General features: G+C 45.2%; 1 pseudogene; it reads right to left on the reverse strand.

The window, feature by feature from the left end:
* Positions 1-14,496: 14,496 nt before the first annotated feature.
* Positions 14,497-17,653, reverse strand: LOC144102773 (uncharacterized; annotated as a pseudogene).
* Positions 17,654-18,740: the final 1,087 nt, after the last annotated feature.

The following is an 18,740-nucleotide window of genomic DNA, read 5'->3' on the forward strand; positions in this document are numbered from 1 at the left end:
GTACACTGACCGGGTAATGAAACAGCTGATCTGTCAAGTGAAGCGCAGGGCATACCATCGCACAGCAGACTGCTCCAAAAAGCATGCTGCAGGAGTGGAAGTCTCCTAGACTGGCGTGACCAGACTTTCTGATGGAAAGTGGTCTGTGCAGTCGCGATCTGAAGAACGTCGTCCTGACAACACTGTTGTCAGGAAGGACACACAGTGCCAAGGGTGCGTGCTTAGCTGCCCTGAATGTAACACTTGTTTCCACAGGTTCCAGTGCAGCTGTAGGTATTTTTATCAGTGCATGAAAATGTGCCACCATATCCATGCAGTTGTGCAGTGGGAGCTGCGGAGAAGGGATGCAACTGTTCACGATCCGATCATTGAGGATCCATCTTCTGTTTTGGCATCTGCAGATGATCATTCATTCTCACAGAATGAACCTCCTGTTCACGAGTCAGTCAGTGAGGACACATCTGCAAATGATTCATTCCCAGTGGATGATCCTGCAGCACTATTTGAGAGCATTCAAGGTGACTTGATTCAGTCACAAGACTCAAATGTGCTTGCAGGTGTTGACATTGAGCTTGCTGCTCTTACACGCAAATTCAGTAAAAAAACATCAACTGACCCAAAAGTGGGAGCATTGGTGCGTGAATACATTGGAAAACTTGCGCAGGTTGTCAGGGGGTGTGCCGACAAAGAGGAGGAACCACCTCAGCCTAGGCCACCTCCTGCCAATAAGCGACAAGAAAAGCAGTCAAGGTATTGGCCCAAACGCAGCAATGCCACCGCTTCTACATCAGCTGGAACATGTTCTCAAGGGGAGCATGTGAGACAACAGCTTGAATGTCAACAGGGTCCACCTATCCGCATCGCGAATTATGATCCATGTATCCACAGTCTGAGAGAGCACGATTACGTAAAGCTCTCCTGAATACAATTACATCAAGTGTTTTTGGTGTATGTTTTCCTTATGTTTCTGGTGTACGCTTTTCCTGTGGTCCCCTGGGAATTGCATCAATGCAGCTTTACTGTGACAAGTATATTTTGCTACTGTAATGCAGTAAGCCTTAAAAAACTTTAAATATCTAGTACACTCAGATTAATCGAACTGTAACGGAGCCACTGATCTTTGTCCCAGAAGTAAGAAATTTATATCTATTAAGGCTTTACTTTCTCATGTAAAGCTACCTAAATTGTACCTTAAACTGCTGACCTTGTCACTTCAGACAAGGTCTGCCCCTCTCCTTTGCCCTTTATCTTATGGTGTGCGTCTTATTGATGTGACTCGAGGCTAAGCTGATTTAAATGAACAATGTACTGACTTTTGCAGATTACGTTTTTTTAGCAGCAATCAAGGGCTACTTTCTCCACTAAACAAAAATTTCTGATTCGGAGGTCAGGGACAGAGCAGAACAATTTAACACCTAATTTTTCCATACGGTAGTCTCACTTTCTCGTTCGAGACAGGGACGCTTCTGCTTCCACTCCGCCACGACGGCTCGTGTACTGTGCGATGTCAGTGCACGTTAAAGAACCCCAGATGGTCGAAATTTCTGGAGCCCTCCACTGCGGCGTCCCTCGTAGCCTGAGTCTCTTTGGCATGTTAGACCCCCCAGAAACCATAAACCATCACTTTTTCGTAGCGATTGGAGTCTGCAAACCCTTTTATGAATGCAACCACTGCCACACTGCCTAGGTGCCATGCAGTAGCAATATTGAGTGTTACATTAACCGGGATGCATAGGTTTTTATTAAAACAAGAGTTGAGAATGCTAAGGCGGTTTTGAGAGTACTGTCAGTAAAATATCACGTTAAGGCAGGTGCCAGGAACTGCTTTTGCCGGCTGTAGTGCTGGCATTGCTAGGCAAGCCACTAGCAGTATAGTGGCAGTCTACGGTTTTAAATACATTAAAAGAAATGCTCAGAAAGCATGGTTAAATCATGTGAGAAACTTCTACAGTAGGATAAAACTGAAAAAACTGCAGTTACTAACACTGGGCCATTGTCCACGGCGTAATGTATTACTCCACTGGCCAGTCACAATGGTAGACGAAATCAGCTTGTGATTGCTTGACTACATAAGCAAGCCAGGCATCGCAATTCTAGAGCTAATTTTTTTTGTAGCTGTCATTAGCCTTTTGTTTAGGGAGCAAGAAAAGTTTAATACTGGGCTACTTTTTTGTCACTACTTTTTGTCATGTGCGGCGGTCCTGAATGGAGGCGAGCTTCACTGCAGACTCAAATTGCATCCGACTATAGTTGCAAGACAGAAAAAACTTTAAGATAACTAAACCTTCAAGAAAAAATAAAAGAATTTTGTTTTGCAGTCCGTCTTGTTTATTAAGTGTCGTGTAATAACCTGAGATGTTGCTTAACGGCTTCGAAAGCTACAAGGTTTTAAGGAAGCACTGCACAACCATTCGCTCTGGCACGGGTTCTTTGTCAATTTAAAATGCAAATTTCTGCCAAAATTGCAAGTTCTCCTCTTACTGTTATCGTAGGGAAAGATGTAAATGATGGTTTGGTTTATAGATTTAATGTCCCATAGCGACTCGGGCTATGACGGATGCTGTAATGGAAGGCTCCGGATAATCTCAACCACCTGGAGTTCTTTAATGTGCACGCACACTGCACAGCACACGGGTGCCTTGTGTTTTGCCTCTATCGAAATGCAGCCACTCTGGCTGGGGTCAAACCAGAGTCGTCCAGCTCGGTAATCGAATGCCCTAACCACTAAGCCACCAGAGCGGGGACATCTGCAAGAATATGCCAACATATCTATACTCTATTCCGATAGTAGACTGTCCCTGTATGATATGAGGCCACAAAAATGAAAGGAAAAGTTTTAAATTAGCGGTTAGGATTACAATTATTTCATGTGATAAAGCTTGTTTCGTTTCCTTTTCTACACTCTGAAATATGTACTCTGTGGCGGAGAAGCTTGCCGAGGCACGTCTGGCTGCTACTGTGTGTTCACGAATCTGTACCCAGAGTTAAGCCACACCATTCACAAGCAATTGGCTGACGTGCTTCCGTCTGCTCACCACAAACTCCCTGAAGCTCCCCTGGCTGCCCCAGTCAGTTATTCAGAACCTGTGGCCCCAGTCTGAGCTCCAATCAATGGCACCTTGCATGCTGAGGCTATTGTGCAGCTGCTGCTTTGTTTTATACAAGGGCTAACATTAACCACGTGTTGGCTGTAGATTTTTTATGAGGAAATAGCAAGCTAACTGATGTGTGAAGCGTGGGTTACTCTAACTGGCAGGTGTCGTTTGTATGTGTTGCAATGTTTGGCTGTGAGTTCATAATGTTTGAGCGTTTAGGAAGTTCTTATATTTCAAACAGTTAAAGTGTGGTGCGAATAAAATGGCAAATGATATTCACTATCTGTGGTTTATGGGGGTTCAGTGTCCTAAAAAAACCGGGGCCATGAGGGACGCCGCAGTGAAGGGCTCCAGAAATTTCGACCACCTGGGGTTCTTTAACATGCACTGACTTTGCACAGTACACAGGCCTCTAGAATTTCGTCTACATCAAATTTCAGCTGCCACAGCCAGGATTGAACCCACGTCTTTTGGGTCAGCATCCAAGCGTTATAACTATTCAACCTTTCTATTATGTGCACACCCCTAAATTTTAGACTATTTGTTCGTGTAACAAGTATGCAAATGCATAGAAATCTAAAATAAGGGTACAGCAGCTATGGGGGATCACCAGTGACCTTCACGCTGTGGACATGATAAGGAAAGCGTTATTGGAGGGAGGGCACTATAAAATGCACACTTGTGGAGTGTGGCATTTGTTTGGTAACTCATCTTTTGGTGGCCAGCACTGATATATTAAAGGAAAAAATGCAGTAAACAAAGCTGTCATTTAAACTTAGGCTGGGAATATGTTTGACAGCTGTAAAGTCAGGCAGCAGTTGAAAATTAAATTTGCTTTGTGTAATTGGAGGTATGGAATAGTTTTTTCATTAATATGAGCTTGCTGATATGTTAAGAAAACGGCAGATAATTAGACACAGTTAAGAGTTCAGTATGCTTCCTGGAATTTGAAAACTCAGAGCAGGTTTACATTTCAACTCTCAGTTCATGAAACTGCTACATATTGAAAATGTTGCTGTTCATTATGTGTGCAGACCTGGTCTGGGGCCTTTTAAAAAGTTAGGCGTGTAACTGTCCTTATATTATGCACACCTCATCGTCATGGAAGGCAGCTCAGTCACGCTCTCACTCACATCCACTCAATCGCACTCACACTCATGACCACTCGTACTGACAGCCACTCGCTCACACACGCGACCACCCACTCACACTCATGTTATCACACTTGTGTCACATGCATGCGATACGAGTGCAGTCGTGAGTGGGGGTGCTGACCTGTGATATTATGTAGGCAGTGCCACTAACTGGCCTGGGTGGTACACCAGTGAGAGGTGGCCCCAGTGTTGGCGCCACTTGTGCTCAAGTTGCTTTTGTGTGCCATGAATGCTGCAGTGTGAATGGGCGACAGCCATTTAGAGTGTTTAGTTTGAAAAGTCTGTCCTATCCCAGCAGTGTCTGTTTGTGTCTTGTGAAAAAGCATTAGTGGGCTCTGCAGTGTAAAAGTTGCTTACAGTGGTGGTCCTGCTTTCCAGTGGTGTGCTCAGTGTGTACAGTTGTGGTCTGCAGCCAAGTGGCACTAACTCGCCTGTGTGGTATGTGAGTGAGAGGTGCCCCCAGTGCTGGCGCCACTTGTGCTCAAGTTGCTCTTGTGTGGCATGAATGCCATGATGTGATGCGAGAGGTGCTGCTAGTGCTTGTGCCACTTGCATGGTGTGAACAGTTGTAATATGCTGTGACGATGCAGACATTTCTCATGTCTGCGGGTGGTTATCCACATTATCCAGGCGAATATTTGATGACATCCGGTCTGTCGATAGTAAAAGCAGCCAAAATCTTTCCGGTCATCTTCAGATGCTTCACCCCTTTGCACATTTTTCAGTGCGGAAAAGCGCTCTGGCAGCTGACAGCTCAAATGTCGACTGGCGTTTCTTTGCATAAGCTTTCAATGGCTTCTCGAGCTCGCAGAAATCAGTCCACATGTGCATTGTTTCAAGTGCGGAACGAAATTCGCTAGGCATTCGGTCTGTCAGTAGTAAAAGCAGCCAAAATCTCTTCTTGGTCACCTTCAAATGCTTCGCCCTCCTTGCACTTGTGCAGTGCAAGGAAGCGATGTGGCAGCTGACTGTCTTAGGGAGTGCCTTGCTTTTCATGCTGCCTTCTCTGCACTTCGGCCGCTCGTATGTAAGCGCATCGTAGTAGTAATTGAATCAAAGCAGTTTAAAGCCGTGAATTGACACATGGGTTGCGAGGGACTCTGTATTGGGGGGCTTCGGATTAGTTAGACCGCCCGGGGTTTTTATAGCATGTGCCAACATCGCGCACACCACACCACAGTAAGTGACTGCTGTTGCATCCTAGTTTTTCATGTTGCGTGCTGCCATGTTTGGCCCGTTTAAATGTTTGCGCACCTACGGTTAGTCATTAAACATTGTACGAACCAGAATTCGTCAGAATTGTAACTTTGGCAGCTGGGGAAACGTGTCACATGGTGTTGTATTTGTAATTCTAGGAGGAGACATTTCTGCTGTTTGCGATTTTGAGAGCTATCAACTGGCAACATATCAAAAAGGTCTTAATGTATTCATAGTCTAGGAAAGTGGCACAAACAGGCCAGGATGTGATGCGACAGAGGTGTTGCAAGTGCTGTTGCCACTTGCATGGTGTGAACAGGTGTAATATGATGTGGCGGCGCAGACATTTCTCATGTTTGTGGGTGGTGGTGGGTCCGTCACACCTAAAACTAAATCAAACCGTGCTTTCCCTTTTTGCCCGGGTGGAAGTCGGACTGGGGGGATTTCTCACTACTTTTGCAAATGCCCTAAATGTATGCTTCGTTTCTTTTGCTTCATCTAAGTGCAGAATAGTTTTGGATAATTCTGTAGCTTGCGGTAACTGCGTAATAACCAGATGTGTAATGCCTGGCATCACATATTGTTTTTTCTTCATCTCCAAGCTTTTTTTCTCTTAGAGTTGTTCTTTTTTATAAGCACAATTTTCTTTCATTTGCATATTCAGGGGTACCCTGTAGGCAACCCAGGTATGGCTCTGGCACGAACGAATGCCTCAATCAAACCAGTTCGTGTTTTTTAATTGCCTTGGTACCAATTAAAACTTTTTACAGCCTTGTGTTTTCTTTGCATGTTGGTTTCCGTCTTGTTTCAGAGGATTCCAAAACTTCTTCCTGCTGTTTTATCGTGTTTTACCTTTCTATTCTTTTCTCCTTTTGGCTATGGTAATTTTGTGGCTATATACTTGGTCTTGCATGGTGTTTTGTAGCCGCTATGTGATATTACTGCTTCATGTTTTTACCTTTCTGTGGATATTTTATACATTTCTGCATACACTGTTTTATTTTAACCCAACTGTGGTTTCATTGTGCAGTTATCTGTGCCGAATACATGATAGTCGCTTCTTTGCAGAGTGCTTACAACATGACTGCCTTGCCAGGACCACCTCCCTGTCAGGAACCTGTTTTTGGTAGTATCAAATAAAGGAAGACATGACCACGTATTTTTGTTGTATTGTTTATTTGCACAAACCCAGATTTGGATGTTCACAATAGGACAGAGAAGACAGGAGCACAATTCTGTTTCCTTAGCAGCACAGTACCCCAATTTCCAGTTTGGCTGCGCTTTTCACTGATTCCGGCTAAGAAGTGTTAGTGTAAACTTAATGAAAACACAAGCCCAGGGAGAATTGTGAACCGGTAATTCATGTAGACAGCAAACATGCCGTCCCGCAGGACCAACAGCATCAAGTATTCTGTCGCCTGTTTTCATAAAGTTGTTCCCGTTACAACTGGGTGGAATTATTGTGAGAACGGAATCGTGCTTCGCAACCACATGATCACTTCACAAGAATACTTCTGCACACTGCAACCCTGCATTACAGGTGTGAATGGAGCACATATGCACAGGTGTTTTTCTTGCAGATATACTATTGTCCTGTCATTTTGATGACCAGCGAGCAGTTCTGCAGTTATTCTTTTGCCTTTATTTGAACTCTCTTTCTTTGTTGCAACACACAGAAGAGAAACTCTGCCATGTTGTAGTGAGTTATTGGCCACTTTATTTTTATTTTAAGGCATAACGGCGACAGAAGTGCTTGAAGAAACAGGAACACCTCATTGTGCAAACGGATGAAATGACTGCACCAGGTTTTTTTTGTAGAAACTTTTTCTACACACATGCGCTTATATATGCATATAAATAACATGGTGTTTCAAATTATTGAAAACAGATTTTTATTTGAGAAGCTACGAAAGGTACGTACATCTATGCAGGTTGATTATACAGCAAAGCGGATATTACGTACATATTAAAACAACGAAATGATTAACGGATATAAACTGAACTTCTTAACTTTTTGTTTTCAGAGCACAAGATTATACTGACAAATTGAAGACCTTCAACATAGCAGGCAAATTCAGTTTAAAACACTTCTAAAACAGTGTTGTAATTTGTGATATAGACCATAGAAAACATCCATTTGGCAACTCGTAAAAATTGCCTTTCCCGCACTACATGTTCATAAAAGGGCATTGCACGTGGCATCGTTACAGGAATTGCGCCTACATCACTTATGTTCTAAAGCTGCCCATTTTCAATATGCAATGTAGGAAAAGCCAACTGAGTTCTCAGAACCTATTCTCATGTTCAAAATCTCGAGGCCTGACGCAGGTTCTGAAATTTAAAAGCAGTGCTTGCGTCTGATTTTGACGCCCGTCGATTTTGCAATATAGCCCCGTACCATGCCATTACACTCTGAACAATGTTCCCATAGAATCAGTAACCACCATCAAGTATTCAGGGGTTCACATAACATCAGACCTTTCTTGGAACAGTCAAATAGACGCGGTTATTAAAAGGGTCGTGACATGTTCTACCAACAAATGATTTTACGTTAGAGCCACTAGCCGCGGAATTATTGACTATACGTAAAAAAAGACGTACGGTCCTACGCGCACAGTTCAGCTAGAAATGGCAATTAGAAGTTATCGGCTCTAAGCACCTACCCTCTGGCAGTGACGGCCATATTGATGCAGCCTGAGTGTTGTCATAAATCGATAGCACTATCAACTCCCAACCTGCCGCGCACGGTGGGTGTGGAGCACAACTCTCACCTACTCAAGTCCCGCCGTGGCACACTGCGGTGAAGTCTTCAAGGTCCGGCAGAAGCTAGGCATAAAACAGGACACAGGCCTTTGTCCCCCTGTTGTGGGGTGTGGGCTCCTCATTCTCTCGCCAGCATCGCCCCTCCACACCCCTAGCCTGAAAAATATGCAACCCACTGCCCTACCCTCACTATGCGCAGTTCAGGCGACCATTAGTTTATGTCATCACAGATCGAGGGTACGACAGTGTTACCCGACTCCTGCATGATTCAGGGTAACTTTTAAAAAATAAATTACAAATTACTTGCTGCACCAAATAAGCTCATATATTGCCTACTTGTTCAGAGATGCTTAGCAAACAACATGCAATAAACAATTTGAGTCTGAAAAATGGTACCATGACCCCTTTAACAAGCCATCGAATGTATCTGGATTCCTTACATGCAACCTTTGTTTAGCAAACCCAGACACAATGCTTTTAACATACAATTCATCAGTGTGCTCGAAGTGGAATATACCTGCTTGATTAGGAACAGACATCACAGATACTTAGTAACAAAACTGGAGCCTGCAGAATGAGCCTGCCCAATTTATATCTAAGAGTTACTGAGTGTAAAAGAAATGAAACAAATATCTGAACTTACCTCTGCTCGAAAGACGGCTAATATTTTCCGTTCTGTCCTTTTTTCACAAACAATAGCATAGTCATTCTTCCTTTGCTAGGTGCCATATCCCGCCGACCTGTCATGTTTTTACGTGCATTGATCAACTGAAAGAGGAATGTACCTTTCCTCAATCTAATTGCTTTTTATGCGTTGCATATTGCAATCACTCAGTTCAGCCCTTGGGCGCGGCCGGGCAGCCACCATTGACCTTTAGCGCAACCACGTGACGTGACGTCACTACAGCCGGAGGAAAAGCTGGGCCCCAACTCGCGCGGTCGCGCGCGGCCGCAGCCACCACCTGACTCCCGCTCCTCCCGCTAGGGGCGCTGCGCCGGCGCGTGACGTCACGGAGGAAAAGCTGGGCCCCAATTCGCGCGGTCGCGCTCGGCCGCAGCCACCACCTGACTCCCGCTCCTCCCGCTAGGGGCGCTGCGTCGGCGCGTGAAGTCACGGAGGAAAAGCTGGGCCCCAACTGGCGCGGTCGCGTGCGGCCGCAGCCACCACCTGACTCCCGCTATGGGCGCTGCGCTATGATTGACGTCACGGCATATGTATAAAAGAGCTGCGCTCCTTCGCCAGGACAGTCTTACAGCCAGATGCCGCCCACGGGTAAAGCAGTTCGACAGAGAGCAAAGCGAAAGCTTCAGTGGGCCACGGAGACAGAAGAAGAATGGGAAGAACAACTCGCTAAACGGCGCGCTCAGTATGCAGCTCGGCGGCAACGTTCCTCTACTGAAGCAACGGTGGAAGCGATGGAAGAAGTTATGAGTTTACCCGACAGTGCCTCACTACTGGTACTTGCACACAGAATGACCAAGAATTAAAATAGCTATACCAAGTATTACCGAGTAAATCCAAGTATAACCAAGTATTGCCGAGAAAATCGAGTGCCGCCAAGCAATACCTCGCCTCCCAAAAAAAGACCGCGCAATATGCAACGCATTCTTGGCGCAATTAAGCTCAGCCTGGCCATTTTTTCATTCACCTCTCTTCCACCCCATTCGTCAACGGAATCAGCTGCCTGGTACCATTGCATGTGCCATTGATCATGATAAATTTGAAGCCAGTCTGAAATGTTACCTCCAGCTATAGTCTTGACCCTTTCATTTTTCTGTACCTTTTGTGCAAAGAATGAAATCAAATGAACATGACTGTCTACTGCTATCTACCTTTATATTAAAGTGATAGCGTTAATGGCCCCCTTCTGCAGAACATCTGGTGTCACCATTGTGAGCAAAAAAAAAACAGGCATGGCTCTAGCAGGTGGTCCCTACATAGCAACCTAGGAGGCAGGTGGGCCACGTGAACATGCGATGTCATTACAACCTGCCCACCAGATAGTGAGCAGACTGCCCACCGTGGCAGTTAAATGAATGATTGGTCGCTCGGGAAGAGCAAGTGGGGCCGCAGAAGGCCCACCACTGGGGGAACCTGCCATCGCAGGGCAGTGGCGCATCGCTGCACCACTGCGCCAGGAGCGGTATGACGACTCCCAGGGATCTATGAATGTAGAGAATGACCTTCTGCATATATGAGAATTAACTCATTACGCTGTTTGAAGCTAAAGGTGAACATAAAATCTTATACGCAATTTGTTTCTCTACTTCCGGTATTCAGTGTGTTCCAGTTTATACCAGCAAGGTTCAGGTCACCAGCCATGATAATTTTACTTCCAAACGTGCTTGAGCACATATTAGAGCCAAGATATGTTCCTCCAAAATTCTAAATTGCGTAGATGGTATCCACGTGTAAGAGACATTCTTGCAGATGGAGCTTGCACCACACAGCTTCAACACCAGGAACATCTGCCATTACAGAGGAAGATAAGCTTTGTTTAAAAGATGCAACGGCCCCTTCCCTTGACTCTACTTTTCTGCACACAATCACATACCTGAGTGGAACAGCTGCAGTCTTGCTTGCATGGCAAAACGGCATCCTACTTTGTCATGCATCGTACTAACCTTCCTCTAGCTGAACCACATTGTGCATCCCGTCGTCTTTATAAAGACCGCGGCTTTAGGCACTTACTCGGTCAAACCACAGCTGTTAATTTGACTGACCTCCCGCAAGCCATAAGTTGCTGGAATGATATTTCTGATCGCACCGATTCATGACCCTGCAGTCTTAAAGTGCTGCTATGCTTTTCTTGGTTTATTATGCGCTGTTTTGTACTTTGTTAGTCATGTTTTAAATGTTCCTATAAACAGCAGAAATATAATGTCTTGTGTACTATTCTCCGAAGCCTTATATTGTACTACATATGTTTTTCTGTGCCATGTGCAGTTCTGTAACTTCTTTCCCTATACACTTGCGTATTGTGTACTCCATTTATGGTGAAGCTTCAGAAGTTTGAAAAAAAAATATGGACATATGATTGCAATAGTGGGTAATGTGAAATTTGAGTGCAGCTCTTCAAACGCCACTTGCCACTGCTGGCATACGACGTGTTATGATGCTAGCCACCTTCCGGTTGCCCATTCCTCCACTCTCTCCCTGGCAGGTGGTGTTTCGCTCTGCTACTACCTGCCATGCCAAGGATGGAGGATTTGGCAATCAGTTATGCAGACTGTGCCAAAGACGCTGAACGCAGGAACATGCGCTCAAGAGCTTCTCTCTAAAAAAGTGATGTCCTACATGTATGCCGCTTTTTTCGGCCCTTCGCCTTCTGTATATGCCCTCCTCACGAAATACTCCTATTTGAAACCTGTGGGTGTTTTGAATAAATGCATCTCCTGTTGAGAATTCATCAGGGAAAGGCAATGGTTTGGTTTATGGGGGTTTAACGTCCCAAAGTGGCTCAGGCTATGAGAGACGTCGTAGTGAAGGGCTCCGGAAATTTCGACCACCTGGGGTTCTTTAACGTGCACTGACATCGCACAGCACATGGGCCTCCAGAATTTCGCCTCCCTCGAAATTCGACTGCCGTGGCCGGGGTCGAACCCGCGTCTTTCGGGCCAGCAGCTGAGCGCCATAACCACTCAGCCACCGCGGTGGCCGGGGAAGGGCAACGATTGCTTTGGCTAGGTGCACAGCAATTTATATCACAGTTACAGCATAGAAGTTCAATGCATGAGGAATTAAATGGCGAGGCAGTACAAGCAACATCAGTCCCGATCCTTTTGCGGTCTAACCAATAAAACAGTTCCAGATTACGCGTTGGAAGGTGATGGAGACACCTATGGTTGTATTAGCACAGTTGTAATTGCTGTGCATTTTTCAAATGACACCGTATGTGATCCCCACGCAAAGAAATGCGTGAAAAAGTGAAAGCTTCGCTGTGCAGTCGATATGACAGTAGAACTTCTTGGTACACTTAAATATTGACACCTCATAAACAGTAGCCCAAAACAGCCCATTAATGTCTCTGCAGAAGCATGTTGACTGAGCCCATGATGTCATCTAGGAATGTCTGAGACAGAAAGGTGCTGCGGTAAGTGTATACAGACATCATAAGCGCAAGGTGATACCTAGCTGTGTACTTTGGTTCATAGCGCTTTTCACTTTTATTTGCCGACGAGAATTACATGGGTAGTGGGGCCTCGTTAGGCTAAGGCTTGCTGCCTTTGACTTGGCTCTCAAAGACCATGCTCTGTGCAGTATTGAAAACAAAAAGGCCTTAATTTTAAACCTAAGAACTAGCAGGCCTACCAATATCCCGAACTCTCCGCGATATCCTGGCGTGATCGTTCACGCTGCGTACACGTGAACGATCCTACAGTTTCGCTGTGGCACTATTATAGATTGAAGCGGAACTGAACGCCGGGAATTCACATCCACATAGCTTCCAGTGCAAAGTAGCAGGCATGCATGACAGGCAAAGCGAAAGACTCACTGCACAGTTCTTTAACTGACACAACTTTCAGTGCAAAGTAGCATGCAGACGCGGCAGGCAACACGAAAGGCTCACTGCAGTTTAATTCACACACAGAACTGAAACATCCAATGCTTGGTGTAACTTACCGGACCTGACGTTTGAAATTAATGAGCACCAGTGCCGTCAAAGGCTTGTATTTCGTGCGCTGCTCATCTTCCACCATTTCAAAAACAGCCTGCTGGTACTTAATGCAAGTAAAAGCAAAGGTTTCCTCCGCTCTTGCGCTCGTTGCTCACGCACTTGCTTGTCACGCAAGGCCAGCTACGAAACTTCTGTGCCACATTTACAACAATAGCACGCATTGAATCACTTGGTATACCTGAAACGTTCATTTGCCTTTCGTATGCTGGCGTCTTGCGAACTATTCGCGATGTTTTGAAATGTAACGCAAGCACAATGGAGGATACGGATCCCGAACCCAATCCGGCCCTCACTTTTCGAGAAATTACTGAATTATTCCAATTCGGCCATGCAATTTATCACAAGCCTTCTAAGGGCCTCACAAAGGTGGAGGAACGCACACTCCTCCGCCTTTACACCACAACGCTGCTGTGCCCGGCATTTTTAAAACACTTTGATCTTGCCTGTAAAGGAGAATGCCCACACTGTGCGGAGAAGTCTTCGGACATCTTTTACATGGTGTGGGCATGCCAATCAAACCCGAACCTCGCCCCCAAACCCAACCCCACCTGGGAGGACTGGGAGGCAGCCCTGCTCGGCTGCTCGGACCTAGCAAGCCAGAAGGCCCTGGTCCACCGAGCCCGAGTCGCGGCGGTCGCCAATGGGCTCCTGTAATGAGGAGCCCACCTAGAGATTGCGAGAGGTTGCTCCGGCTACCACAAGCTTCCTCCCTAAAATAAAGTTTTTCACACACACACACACACAATGGAGGCGGCCATCTTGTCTACCGCTTTTTGGTCCCTTAGCGGTCGACGCAAGCACTGCCATTGCAAGCTTATTTGAAAACAAAACAAAAAAATCATGTCAAAATTCAAGCCAGCACTATTACAGCCTCGCGTTTTAGTTTTCGCAACACTTAATAACGTACACACCCCAAGTAGCCAAGATTTCACAACTATATAATTGGTTTTCGCGTTTGTAAGTTCGTAAACAAATTTGGCTGCTGACGATGATACTAGACAAACAGCCTATTGGCATAAATGGCGCGGCGTTTGAAAAAGTTTGCGCCGTGTTTGGGCAACACCACCTAGACTTTTTAAGGCCTCTCCACGTTTGCGTGACGTCACCGCACTGCGACGGCCCAGTAGGTTCGGCTTCCGCGCTCGCACGCATTTCGCGCATTTCAAAGTGCTGATTATGTCTCTCGAAAAGAAAATTACTTTTTTTTAAATCGTGTTTTGCTTGCCCACACCCTAACCAAACTTTTTTTGTTCTTGTTTCTTTGAAAGTATAAGTAGTTACATTTTAGCAGACTTTTACTGACTTTATATCAAAGCGCGCATGTGTGAAGATACGTTCGTAATATTTTTTTTTATTGAAAATGAACAACGCAGAGGACTTTCACAAGTCGTATTTTATTTTCAGATGAGAAACACGATCAGTAGGAGTAGGAGGTAAGGAAACTGTTACAGCACTGAATCATAAAATGCAGTAAGTGAAGCCAACAACAGAAAAGCTGTAAACAGAAAGCAAACAAAAGAAAATATGCAGAATATAAAATAATACAGCGCAAAAACTGATTTCGAAAGTAAAAAAACTAACAAAAACAGTCACAAGCACACAGAGTAGTCAATTCTTCAAAGTCTTCAATTTTCTCTCTTTTTCTTTTGCAGCCTTTTCAACAATAAGTTGATCATTTTTTCTTTTACAAAGGTTATTTAGAAGCGTGTTTGCTGCTGCACTTAGGACATAGTGCATTACCAACTGTGGAGTGTGCCCATTCTCACACACATCAAAGTCAATGCCGTCGTTTAACACATCATGTGTGAGTGCCAAGAGAGCCTCCGTTTGATTTGGTACTGCATGAAACTGTGTCGCATGCTGTTCGCTTCTCAGTTTGTCAAGAACTATCTCAGCAGTAAGAACAGCATTTACTATGGCAATTAAGGCTAATAAGGTGGATTGTTGAGCTAGTTGGTGCATGATCGAATAAATGGCAGCAGAAAGTAAACGAAGACATCGAAGAAACACACAGACGAGGACGATGCTGCTCCTCGTCTGTGTGTTTCTTCGATGTCTTCGTTTACTTTCCGCTGCCATTTATTCGATTACTATGGCAGGCTGTGGAAACTTGAGACTACCACGAGTCATGGCCTTGACTAACTCCCCACCTTCTACTTCAATTTCATCTTCTAGCATTAAATTTTCTTTGCAAGTCATTCATGACAGCTTTTTGAACGCAGCGTGGGCGCAATAGCCAGCAACGTAAGTGGTTGCTGGGAGATTTAGCGCCTTCGCATAATCGTCGTCCGTTACCTCAATGTCAAACACTTCAAGTACTGCATCGTTTACTGCCACCGCATCTGTTGCAGCCACAAACTCTGGGAGCTCCAGAATGTTCTGCAGACGAAGCTTTCGCTCCGACTCATAGACTTGTCTTATGGAAATGTGGTACTGCGCACCGGAGAGTTGGCGGTATTTGCCAAACCTCTCTTCCAAGCAATCAGTCTGAAACTCCTAAAAGTACATACTCGAAGTTCATTTCATCTAGGCAATACCTAGTCACCTTTACCAAGCTGTCTGTCGTGAGTCGGAGCGCACTGTGAGTCTCTCTTGTAAGTATGCCTGTGTCAAATTTGAGAGACTGCCACAGATCTAGCCACTCCACTATACTTAACAGAAACTGGATCTGTGGACTTGACGCTGATGTAATCGGTGACTGCAGCTCAGCACGAAGTCGAGTACCCTTGTTGCATGTCTTTATATTTACAATGTTCCACCCATTTGTTATTGTTTCAAGGAACTGTGCAGTACCAGACACATGATCTAGCTCAAGTCTGGGCCCACATGCTCGCAGAGCTGCTGCCGTAGACGGGCTGAAAATCCTTAGCGCAAGCTTGATATTCTGTCGCTCAATATTCGATGGGTTCAGAGAGTTAGACGAAAGTGTTGGTGCTGATTTAATCAGCTCACCCTGTTCTTTCGAGTGAAGTTCTCGAAGTGTTTTAAATGGAGCTGTAAGTATAGGTGGCTTTATATTAGGTCCTGTGGGGCTAGGAAAGAAGTTCCAGCATTTCGCTGATTGATCCAGTTATTCCTGACGCATTTTATTAAGTGTACAGGATCAATCAGAAAAAAGAGAGGACATTTAGAGTCTGCAGAGTGTGGATACACACTCTGAAGTTTGCAGGGGGCCCCAAAAAGTGACATTGTTTTCCGGTTGATTGAGTTATTGTCAGCTATGACTGCGATTATACGCAGCCCAACATGCTCTAGCTGAGTAATGATGCTATGCAGAATAGTGTGAAGCTGCTGTGCGTTGATGCGCTCTACTGGCAGTATGTGCACAACATTCTTCTGACGCGAAAGCAAGCTTTGCATCATAAAAACATGGGCTGTTTTTGCTGCATTAGGGCTATTTGTAGCTGCACCAACAATTACTCCTCCCTTATAATCAAACTACGGCTGCAGGTGAATTTCGTGCATCATGAGTACAATTTTTTCGTGCTCCGTCATTGCTGCGACAAACTTCTTTGCATACGATAGGAAAGAAGTGCCTTGCTGTTCAGCTGCCGGGCTTACGCTGTAGGAGTTACATATACGACGTATTGTAGATTGATGGGGTAATCTAAGGTTTCCGGAACTGTGAAGGAACCTATAAGCATGCGGAGAACCTGTAAATAAAATGCTTGAGAATACCAGCAACTCTGCAGAATACCGAGATGACCTGCTATGCTTGACAAGAAGAAGAGAAACTTGCTCTTTAAAAAAATAACTGCATTGGGTTGTTCAACATCTTCCAGTTCACAATTTAAGGCATATTCAAGCAGGGAAAGTGCCAACTTAAGCAAACCATCAATTTTTTCTTCATGCTTAGACAACAATTTTCGGTGAAACGACTCTACAGCATCCAGCAGACCTATCAAGCAACGGATATCATGTACTGTGTGAGGGATAGTATTAACGCCATCAATTGTAGTCAGCTGCACATTTCGGTAATGAACTTTCACCGTGAGGTTCTCTAAGACCGTGACTGACGACAAAACACGAGGGACGTCATCAACAGCAAGATTGAGAAAAAGGACGCAGGCAGGTCGAGAAATAACATTCCAAAAATCACAAAGCTTGATTTGAGGAAGGCACTCCAGTAGAACTTGGAAAGTGTCAATCTTGTTCTTTGCTTCTTCCTCCTCGTGTGTCTGGAGTGACATGGCGATGGCATCTCGTAAAGAAGCTGCTTCAAGACGCATTCTCTTTTCAGTCGGTGCTTCTCCGGACGTAGTGGCGGGCGCAGAAAGGTACGCGGGACAGTTCGGGAATACACTGGGAATGGCGTCGGAGCTGAGACGAGCGATCTTCAATTTTGCCTCGACGACTTTGCCTGTCTTTGAGTCCACATACTTAGAAGAAGACCGAATGTCTGAATCTTTAAAGTGCCGCTCGCAGACCTGCAAAGCCCAGCGCAGATAAGGTTAGCATATTTAAGATGATTAATTCCATGGGTGCAATAGCAATTAGCGCAGTGAATTATTTCAAATTTAGAATATTTCCAGCTCGCCCACTAGGCCATGTTGTAGCGCATTATGTACACACAGCTACGTCGCGGAATAAATATCACGCTTTTTCGACTTACCAGTGAGCGCTTTCCGGGTTCGAAATCAGCACGTGGAATGGCTTTCAACCATTGCCTCCTTCTGTCAGCATCAGCTGGGAAAGTGAAGACGCGTACAGTCTTTTCTCCAGCGTAATTCCCGCGGCTGCCGGGAACACAACAGTGTCCTGGCATTTTAACAAATGGCTCAGGAACTGTCACACGCGCAGGGCACTTTCACGGACGTTTCCCAGGATTGCACTTCGAGTATTCACAGCCCGCAAGGAAGCTTCAGCAAATGACACAGAAAGAAAGAACGGCGGAGGAACAGCATGTAACACACGACACGTGCAGCACATGTTCAAACACGACGGTAGTGTGTTTACAGCAATCGCGATGTCTCCTTTCAAATGATTGCTGTCAACAATTTACTAGAAAAACTGCACAAAGTAAGCTTTTAAAAGATTGAGCAGTTTCTAGAAATGCGAACGAAGATTGTTACATTGAACCAGATATCTTTCATGTCTTTTAAAATAGTGAAATTCATTATCTTCAATTTGCTATACGCAAATACGGCTCGGAGTACTCCGCACTTCAACAATTTGAAACAGCGCGGGAGGAGAACGGCGGCAGCGGCCGCCAGGAGGTGTTGCCGCAGCGGTCGGCGGTGGCTGCTCCCGCGTCGTAGTGCGGTGACGTCACGCGTCAAAGGAGAAATCGTGGAGAGGCCTTAAAAGTCTAGGTGGTGTTGGTTTGGGCCAGTGCAGACGACGGGTGCCGCGCAGCATTTGAAAAAGTGCTAACACAGATGATTCATGTCGCAGTGGTTTTTATAAGGCAGCGCGGCAAGCGAAACGCGCAGTGTTCGACACGGCGCCGGTGAGGCGCCATCTTTCGATGCTTCTCTTTTCCCCATGCTCGCGAAAGGCGCCCTTCCAAATTATTCAAAAGGAAGTGCTCTGGGGCTAAATGGCGGTGTCGACAGAGCGAAAAATGCTCGACAAAACCATGTATACATTACCAAAAACCGGCTTAAGGTGCACAAATTGTCATAAAAGCAGTACTGACACATTTCGGCTGTACGTTCTGTGTAAGCACGAGACAAGTGAATATAAACTGCCATGTAGAATATGATTACGTCTAGCAAATAATTGCAATGAATTTCTTATTCTCGTTCCGCTGTCTAGCATCCGAATAGCAAAGTGGACTAGTGCAATTATGTACACATTATGTACGCTTACAAAACCAATTAGAATTACAAGATTTTTAGTAGGCATGGACG

Source organism: Amblyomma americanum, chromosome 8 (assembly GCF_052857255.1).
Source record: "Amblyomma americanum isolate KBUSLIRL-KWMA chromosome 8, ASM5285725v1, whole genome shotgun sequence".
Classification (NCBI taxonomy): Eukaryota; Metazoa; Arthropoda; class Arachnida; order Ixodida; family Ixodidae; genus Amblyomma; species Amblyomma americanum.